This window comes from Cricetulus griseus (assembly GCF_003668045.3).
Source record: "Cricetulus griseus strain 17A/GY chromosome 1 unlocalized genomic scaffold, alternate assembly CriGri-PICRH-1.0 chr1_0, whole genome shotgun sequence".
Taxonomy (NCBI): Eukaryota; Metazoa; Chordata; class Mammalia; order Rodentia; family Cricetidae; genus Cricetulus; species Cricetulus griseus.
Genome location: NW_023276806.1, coordinates 61586838 through 61596396, shown reverse-complemented (window position 1 = coordinate 61596396; position 9559 = coordinate 61586838). Strand labels below are relative to the sequence as shown.

The 9559-nt window shown below is 46.5% G+C and overlaps 1 protein-coding gene across 12 annotated transcripts in view; it reads right to left on the bottom strand.

Annotated features, from left to right (window-relative positions):
* Window positions 1-7613: 7613 nt before the first annotated feature.
* LOC103159465 (acyl-CoA-binding protein-like) overlaps window positions 7614-9559 on the bottom strand; it is a 39096-nt gene continuing 37150 nt past the window's right edge. For all 12 annotated transcript variants that reach the window (XR_003480736.2, XR_004771545.1, XR_004771548.1 and 9 more), the window contains one exon: window positions 7614-8407. The gene's annotated coding sequence lies outside the window, so the exon portion shown is untranslated. The remainder of the gene's footprint in view (window positions 8408-9559) is intronic.

Genomic DNA, 9559 nt, shown 5'->3' with positions numbered 1-9559 from the left:
ATTCCTGGAGGATCAAAACTTGTAGCTGCTTGTTCCTGCTGCTTTGGGGTTTTTGTTAACTTGAACTATGGGACACAGTGGTACAAGGGACCCCCGAGTGTTGCCCTGCATTGCATTCTCCCTCCTCTCTGACCCCACTATGTAAAGGCAACACTATTTCCTCTAAGTCATAAATCTCCCATTTAGCATCTGTTCCCCTCTTCTACCTGATAACCCAAAGGCTTGAAGAGCTCAAAAAAGCCAGGTATCTGTCCAATTGAGTCACTGCTTATGAAAGAAAATTTTTCTAGTGTACTATTCTAGTTTGCTTTCTATTGCTGCAATAAACACCATGACCAACAACAGCAACTTGGGAAGGATCAAGTCACAATCACAGTGCATCACTGAGGGAAGCCAAGGAAAGAGCTCAAGCAGGGCAGGAACCATGCAAATGCTGCTTACTGACTTGCTAACCAGGCTCACATTCGGCTAATCTATACCTCCCAGGATCACCTGACTAAGGGTGGCACTGCCCACTGTGATCAGGCCTTATCACATTAATCATTATCAAGAAAATGCCCACTTGTAATGAAGGCATTTTCTCAATTGAGGTTCCCTCTTCCCGGAAGACCCTAGTTTGTGTTGACTTGACAAAAAAAAAAAAAAAAAAAAATCAGAACTATCCATGGCAGGTACCAAACTTATAGGCCAGCAGACTCCTGAGTCATGAACTACAAGCTAAACTGTCATAAATATAATAATATGAGGCTCTATTCTGGCTTCCACCTACTCCATCTGAGGTCCTGGACTCATCAGAGAGGAAGGATACCACAAAAGGGCCGTTAGTTCAGACCATGTGTTCTGTTGCAGGCACTCCAGCCGTGGAAGGTTTGCCATAATTGGGTTTCTACAAGACCAGCTGAGTCATGAATACATCCAATGGGTCTTCATAGAATAGTTAAGATGTACCCCAGAGCCAAAATGGCTGGGCTTAAAAAATGTGTGTCATTGTTCATGCACTTACCATCACCTTTGGACATTTACAAAAGCCAGTCTGTGACTCAGTTTCCATATCTGAAATGTAGCATGCAGCTCTGACTGGTTCCTGTGAGGAACAGAAGAATCCACACCTGGAGAGAGAGAGCACTCCATGTGCTGGGCGTCTGTCCTGTTTTTTTGTTGTTGATTTTGTTTTTGTTTTTTCTTTTGTCAACTTGACACAAGCTAGAGTTATCTGGGAAGAGGAACCCCAACTGAGGAAAAGCTTCTACAGGAATCTGAGGGGCATATTCATAATTGATGACTGATGTGGGAGGGCCTAGCCCACTGTGGGCAGTGGCACCTGTCCCCCCACAGTAGGCAGTCCTGGGTGGCATAAGAAAGCAGACTCAGCAAGCCAGTAGTCAGCACTCCTCTGTGGTCTCTGCATTAGTTCCTGTCTTTGCTTTCCCCTGAGGATGGACTGTAATCTGTAAGCCAAATAAACCCTTTCCTCCCCAAGATGGTTTCAGTAATACGGCTTTAACCACAGTAATAGAAAGCAAACTAAGACAGCATCTGAACTGAGAACCTTGGTCAGAAACCAGAGTGTGGGACACCAAAAGTGCATGGAAAACACCCCAGGTACCCACAGAGGGGAGAGGTGGCAGGTGCGTGGAGCAAGGCAAGCAAATAAACTAAACCCATGAACTTTCCTTGTAGAGAAAACACATTCTACACCCTCCCTGCTGGAAGAGAGCCAATGTAAGCAGCCCTTCACAGGTGCTGAGCTAGTTTGGCAGCTTCTGTGTGCCAAGAGGCCCTTTGACACCAGCTGGGTCTCACTTGGCAAGAGGTGGTCCAGCATGTATGTAAAGGGTATCTGGCAACACAGAAGTCTGGGAAGGAAATGAATAGCATCCTTGAAACAGGTGTTCCTCACCTGCTCATCAGAGGTGGATTCAGGGAGAAGGGCTGATGGAAGAGGCCCCCTACCCTGGGTTTTTCCCAGAAGGTCCATTTAGGGGCCTTCTTTTGTCATGACCCGGTTTGTATCAGCCCCATGCTACAGAGGTTATCTATTACGGACTGATGTCTTTGGGGGCTGTGATTAGAGCCATCCAAACAGCCCCAGGTCCAATCCTGAGTGGGGGGTGCGTGGACCTGAAAACTCCTAGCTACGCATCGGTGATAAAGAGCATTGTCATTTCAGGAGGGCTCTCAGTCCATGCTGGAAACTGGAGTCTCCAGTTTATTCTAGCATCCTCCTAATTTGCTTTCCAACAGTCCAGGTGACCGCAGAGAGCATTTACTATCAAGTCATCCTTTTAACCCTAGCAGCACACCTAAAAACAGTCCCTAGGCAGGTAGACAAAGCCCTTGGCACAGGTATGGTGCATTCAGGGCCTAGGCCTGTTCTAATGCAAACTAGGAGACCTTCTCCACTGAGGCTATGCCATCCAGCAGCAATTTAGCCAGCATCTGCAAGACAATGGAGATTCAGGCTCCAGAAAGATGGAGCGGAGATTTGGACCCCAGAAACTTTATTATAGATAATTTTGGTCCCCGACAGCCTTCTTTCCAGACCTCTTTCCCAACCCGCTGATCTTGCCCTACCCAGTCTTTGCACCCAGCCAAAGTATTTGCGCTTGTCACCTCCAGGGCAGTACAGTCCCAGGAAAGACACACTCAGACTTTACTTTGTCCTCCTCCACTAACATCCAAGACCACCTTTCAAGGAATTTATCTATTTATTATGTTTTTATTCATGTGTCTCTGTGTGTATGTATGCATGTGCTGGACCAGGGCAGCAGATTCTCTGGAGTGGGAGTTACAGGCAGTTATGAGCCACTCAGGATTCTGGAAATTGAACCCAGGTCCTCTACAAGAGCAGCAAGTACTCTTAACCTCTGAGCCATCTCTCCAGTCCCCTATTGATTTATTTTTTAGTAAAGAGGCACATATTCGTTATTTGAAATTTGATGCAAAGACCACTGATTTTCTAGATTTGAAAATACTTTTTAAACTATTATAAACTACATTGTAATTTGTTAATATTGTGTGCCTGTGTACGGTGAGCATGTACAAATGAAATCACAGTGTGTGTGTGTGTGTGTGTGTGTGTGTGTGTGTGTGTGTAGGCCAAGGGCACTAGCTCTTAGAGAAACTGAATATTTGAATTATGAAATTTTATGTTTGTGGCTGGCAGAATGACTCTGCAGGTAAAGGCACTTGCCACCAAGCAGAAACCTACCTAGTAGAAGAAGAGAACCCACTCCTAAAAGTTGTCCTATGACTTCCTCATGAACACCATGCTACACACATGGCCACTGCATGGACACAAACACACACACACACACACACACACACACACACAATGAGTAATGTTAGACCCCCGAAAACTCAAGTATCCGGGGTCCCAGGCCATGTTCTCGGTCACCCCAATCACCAGGCGGATTCGAGAGCTTGCTGCAAACTGCACGAGGCTTTATTGTAATTTAACGAGCTAACCCCATGTTAGCTCGGGTCTTTCACCCACCCGCTATGAAAAGATGGCTCCTAGGGTCTCCCAAAAGATCTTATGGGGCAGCGTAAGGGGAGTGTCTAGGGGTACACACAGGCTTACCCACAGGCTCATGATTGGTGTGCTTCCAGGCTTGGAGGGCTTGCCCTGTGTTGATTGGTCAACTGGTTGTTATGGCTCATAGGCCTTCCCAGGGTGGTTGCTATGCTCTCTATGTCATTGCTGTGCCCTTGTCCGTAAAGCACACTCAGGGTCGTAAAGCATAGCGCCACCAGCTAACTTCCGATTGGTTCCCTGTCACGAGACAGGCATCTTGACCTCTAAGTGACCAAGGCAGGTTTATGGCAAGCACGTGTTCGGCTGTTATGGCTGCCAAAAGGGAAGCTGGTTCCTTCAAGTAAATAAATGTGAAACTTTTAAAATTAAATGTTTAAGATCTTATGTTTTATAAAATTTTTGTTGTGGTTAAAGTGCTAAATGTGTGTCACCAGCTTTCTCCCTTCCTTCCTTTCTTGACGTGTATACATGTCTTGAGTGTGTGTATGTCTGCGTACCACGTGCATACAGTGCCACTTGGATCCCAGGGACTGAAGTTACAGATGGTGTGAGCCACCCTGTGGGTGCTGGGAACTGAGCCTGGGCTCCCTGGAAAAGCAGCCAGTACTCTTAACTGCTGAGCCATCTTTTTGGCTCATGGGCATTTTAAGCTGTAGTTCAGTGAAGCTAAGGACAGACATGCTGCTGTGACCATACACAGGTCTCCAGTAAACAATCTCAAGTGGGTCTACACCTTTAACCCCAGCACTCAGGTGGCTGTGGATCTCTGTGTGTTCAAGGCCAGTCTGGTCTACACATTGAGTTCCAGGCTAGCCAGAGCTGCATAATGAGACCCTGTCTCCAAAAGAAGTGTACATGTGGGCAAGGGGTTGGACTTTACTACTGTATCTACAGTGATACTTAGCACGCAATGTCTCCTGGGTGCTTTTTGCATGTTTTCTCACTTAATTTTCCAAACAAGTTATTCTTGCAGAGATGAAACAGAAAAGTTAAGCCATATGCCCCAATTTGTATCTAGTAACTGGCAAAACCAGAATGCAAACACAGGTAGTGTGGTTCTAAAAGCTTTGTGGTTTATCTCTTAATAATGGGTCTCTGAGCTGGTGGCGTACTGGGAGGAGCAACCCCCCAATCCAGGCTGGAACGTTGTTCTCAGTATCCCTCACGCATGAGTGCTCCTGAATCCCCTGCAATGGGTGGAGGAAGGAGAGGTTATTGGCAGGCTGGGGCAAACGAGGGATCTGTAGCCTCCCTGCAGGCTCCGCCTGGCTCTCTGGGTAAATCAGTTAATCCCTGCTTTGGGAGGAGAGATGAGTCATTGGTTTTTGTTGAGACCCAGAAGCCCCCAAGCCATTAGTTATTAGTTCTCAAGGGAAGAGCTAGTACTTGCTGAAGAGGGCTAGGACTCCATACCCTGCAGGTGGCCAGAGCCACTGACCTCCCCTTGCCTGCCCAGGCTGGGTTTTCCAAACCCTGAATCTGCTGAGTCACAGGCCCAGAGGCCAAATGTGACTGAACTTCATCTAGAAGCTTCCTGAGAGCTTTCTTGTGCCACTCAGAGGTCACTGTCTCTGCCTCTCAAGTTCTGGTGAAACCCTGGTAGCTCTGGGCCGCGCTCTCGCATGTGTGTGTGTGTGTGTGTGTGTGTGTGTTCCTGCAGCACTGTGGCTACCCCCACCACCACTCCCCATCTGCCTTCCCTGCTCAGCCAAAGCCCACTGTGCAAGCAACTTCACCCAGAGCAATCGCATGCTTGTTCCTGCTGCAAGGACACTTGAGAAGCTGACCTTTGCTTCTCTTCAAGTGCCATTTAAAAACAAAAGTGACAAATTGAAGGCACTGGCCCGCCCTCCAAGCAATAATCCCAAGCGATATGACTCAACAAACCCCAGTGTCAAAGGCTACAATGGGACTGGGTGACTTAACACCCAGTGGTGTAGAGGCTACAGGTACCAGAATCTGAAGTCAAAACCAGAATTCAAACCTTGGGCTCCTGTGTGTGACTCTGAGCAAGTTGCTCCCCCTTTTTCAGCTGTCACTTCCTTATTTGTAAATTGGACCTAATGGAGTACCCACTTTATGGAGTTGTTGGAGACTAAGGTGGCCAGCGACCTTAATAAAGAGCTTAGAGAAGTTAGTGTCAGTCAGCCTTTATGGGATGGGTGTGGTTCAGCCTTCTATCCCTGAGGGCTTAGAACAGTGTGTTAAATGGTTAACAAAGGGTAACTGTTATCTATATTACTGCCTATGTTCAGCCTGCTTGCCCAGGTAGTGCTATGAGGCTGGAATTCCCACGTTGCTCAGCATGGCACTTTTCCTTTTGATGGGCATTGGCAAAAGTGCCTCCATAGGGCTCCCTCCCACTGACCCATTCACCAGTCCTGAAGCATGTGCTTTAGGACTGTCCGAGATGCTGAAGTTAGTTTTATTTTGAAGATTCATTTCTTTTTTGATTATGTGTACTTGTGTATGTCCCTTTGTGAGTATGTGTGTGGGTGCCTACAGAGGCCAGAGGCACCTGATCCCCTGGGAGCTAGAATTACAGGAGCTGTGAGCTGCCTGGGAAGCACAATTATGCACTCAGAGCCGACTGCAGAGCCGACTCTCCAGCCCTGCTGGGTTTTCTCATAGGCGACATCACTACTATATTCTTTCACTAATTCAGTTCTTAAATTATATCTTAAGCTCGGTATAAAACCTAGAAGCATATAATTATCAATTCTGAACACCAAAAAGAAAAGGTTTTTTAAAAAGTGTTAAATTGATAAACAATATGAAATGTAAAAACTCTAAAACACAAGTTTTCAAAATTAACCACTGGTAGCCAGATGTGGTGGCACTGGGCTGTAATACCAGCACTGGAGAAATGGAGGCAGGGGAATTGCCTCAAGTTCCAGACCATTTAGGGCTACCTAAGAGAGATTCTGTCTCAAAAACAAAAGCAAAAGTGTGACTGGACAGGAGGCAGAGGCAGGCGGATCTCTGTGAATTCGAGGCCAGCCTGGTCTCCAGAGCGAGTGCCAGGATAGGCTCCAAAGCTACACAGAGAAACCCTGTCTCAAAACAAAACAAAACAAAACAACAAAAAAAGTGTAACTGGAGGTGGCTCAGTTGGTAGAGTGCTGGCTTGGCATGTACTAGGTACTAGGTTCAATCCCCTGCAAACAGAAACCAGACAACTCCTGCACTCAGCAGGAGACAGCAGCAAAATTAGAGGTTCAGGGTTATCCCCACTACATGCCTGGTAAGTTTGAGGCCAGCCTGTGCTACATGAAATGCACTCAAAACAAAGGTGAGTATTATTAGTTATACTTATGTAAAAAAGGTTTATATCTACAAATGATTTTCTAGTTACCTATAAGTACATAAATACATACACTATTTAATTTATTAGTCTATCTTATTTAAATACTTTTATATATTGTTTCGTTGTTGTTTTTCTGCTTTTCAAGACAGGGTTTCTCTGTATGGCCTTGGCTGTCCTGGCACTCACTCTGTAGAGCAGACTGGCCTCAAACTCATAGAGATCCACCTGCCTCTGCCTCCGGAGTGCCAGGTGAGTGCCACCACTGGCCGGCTATATATAGTTTTGATTGAACTATAGTTCTTTCCTTCTTTATCCCAACTGCACTTCCTTTTCTTTTTCTAACACAGAAGACTTCACAAATTTCTGTGTTCCCTGCATAGGGACCAGGCTACTCCTGTTACTGCTCTAATTTTAGTGTCGGTGCTGCCAAAGTGAGCATCTCTGCAGCACTCCTTGCCTGTTCCTCCAAGTTCGCGTCGCATACAAACTGCTTTGTGATGGCTTGACACTGCACATTTACCAAGGCTCCGTACTAACGGGGCAATAATGCTGTTCTGCACTGGCTGCTCTGGCTTTTTCACTATTATCCACTGCTGCAGGGTCACCCTGTTCAAGCTTGCCTGTTTCCATAGAGATCTTCAAAAACAGACTATTTGAAATTTGCTTGATGTGTGCATTCTAAAACCACCCCACCATTTTATACTCTCCGCGATAAAATGGAAATGCCTTAACCCTACCCACTCCTAACCTTGAATGAATATTACCAACTTTAAAAAATCTATTTATTTATTGGAGGGTGGGTGTGTGGTGTCATAGCACCTATTTGTCGATTAGAGGACAACTTCTGAGAGGGTGTTCCCTCCTTCTACACTGTGGGACCCAAGGATCGGATTCAGGTCACCAGACTTGGCAGAAAGTGCCTTTGTCCACCGGCTTCTCAGCTTTTTGTTATTCTTGCTGTTATTATTTATAAATCATTGGGACAGGTCTCCATATGTAGCTCAGGCTAGCCTCAAACACTGCTCCTTCAGCCTCCTAAGTACTGGGGTCATATCCACAGAGTTATACCACCTACTCAGATAACTTTTTGTTTTAACAATGTTTTGTTCATGTTTGGTGCTTGTCAGCCATTCGACTTCCATTTTCTTGCCCTAGGACTATGCCCCTCCTTTCCTTCCTCCTACCCCCCTCCCTCCCTTCTTTCCAACAGAAATGTGTTTCTCTCCTCCAGCATTGGAGACAAGATGGGACTCTCATCAAGATGCCTGCAGGCCATGCTCCCACTGACATCTCTGGGGAAGAGCCCCTCTTTGCAGGTTCGTGGCCTTGGCAGCTCCTGCTGATCTCTGGCCTTCCTTGGCCTCAGCAGCCACACAGCTGTCTTCCTTGTCTGCTGTTTTCCCAGCAGGTTTGTCGGTGACTCTATTGAGAACAGCTGTTCTAAGTCTTCTGAAGCCCGGATTAATGCATTCTTTGAGGATGTGGCCACTGGTAGGATTCCCATGCCATGGTGGATGGCCCACACCCACGCACATATGCAGTAACTGGACTCAGTGGGTTATCTAGAAGAAGAGAAAAGAAGAGGAGGAAGAAGAGAAAATGATGACATCAAGATGCAGGCTAAATATCTTGGATGGTGTGGGGTGGAGTGGAGTGGAGTGGTGTGAATATAGCCCTATTGCTTTGTATTCATGTATAAAATTCTCAAAGGGTAAAAATGAAATTAAAAGGCCCTAACAAATGTGGTTTCTGGGCAGCCTTTGGTGAGTTGGGCAGGAAGTCTGGGCTTCCATTTCTCACACTGCCATCCTCAGAGAATGCCTTCACCATCGCTGCAGCATGCAGATGGGACCCCGGGAGAGCTTCCTGGAGATTCACAGCTCCACCACAGTGTAGCAAGACAGATGGGACAAACCCAGGCCGGGTGACAAGGCATGAGTCTCGTGTTCCTTCTGATTCCAATGTAGAACTGAGCTCAAATTCAGTCAGTGGAGTCCTGTCTCCTGGAACACTGGGAGAGGGATCCCTGCCCTCTTCCCAGGTGGTGCGAAGGTGAAAAAGGGAACCCCTGGGGTCCTCAGAGAGTAGGGGATTTGTTCCTGCCTGTCCTGAGGCTTAGCAGAAAGACAATGACTCAGGGACTAAAAGGTCTTTCCCACCCCCAAAGAGAAGAGCTTTTATTTTCCTTTGGATATTTTAAGTTTTGAAACATGTTCAAGATGGAAGCTTTATTGGGGAGTTTGACGGCTCAATTTAACCATTAGCTGAGACAGATTTCTTCATTCCCAGCACTCTTGACTGTGAGGGTGCTAGCCAAGTGCGCCTCTGTGAAGCCAGAGACTGTTGCATAAAAGCTGTTTTATGGCTTTTGTCTCAACTCTTCTGGAGCCAGGCTTGGCACCAGAGGAGAGTCAGAGGGAGGGGACCCTGGGTAGGCTGGCGCCCTGTGCCCCTGAGGTCTGAAGCACCCCTTCCTCTCCTGAACTGCACAGCTGCGTGCCCCCTCGTCCCTCCACTAGAAGTAGAGCAGTAGACCTGATTTCTGGGTTAGTCACACCCTGCCTACTAAACAGCAAAGCAGGAGCTTAGGAGACTTATCAAGTGATACAGTGAAGTAAATATCTCACAGTAGGAAAAACTTGTTAGTTTAGAGGAGATTTATTTTATTTTATTTATTACTTATTTTTAACAGTCAAAGAAGGCATTTATGGATT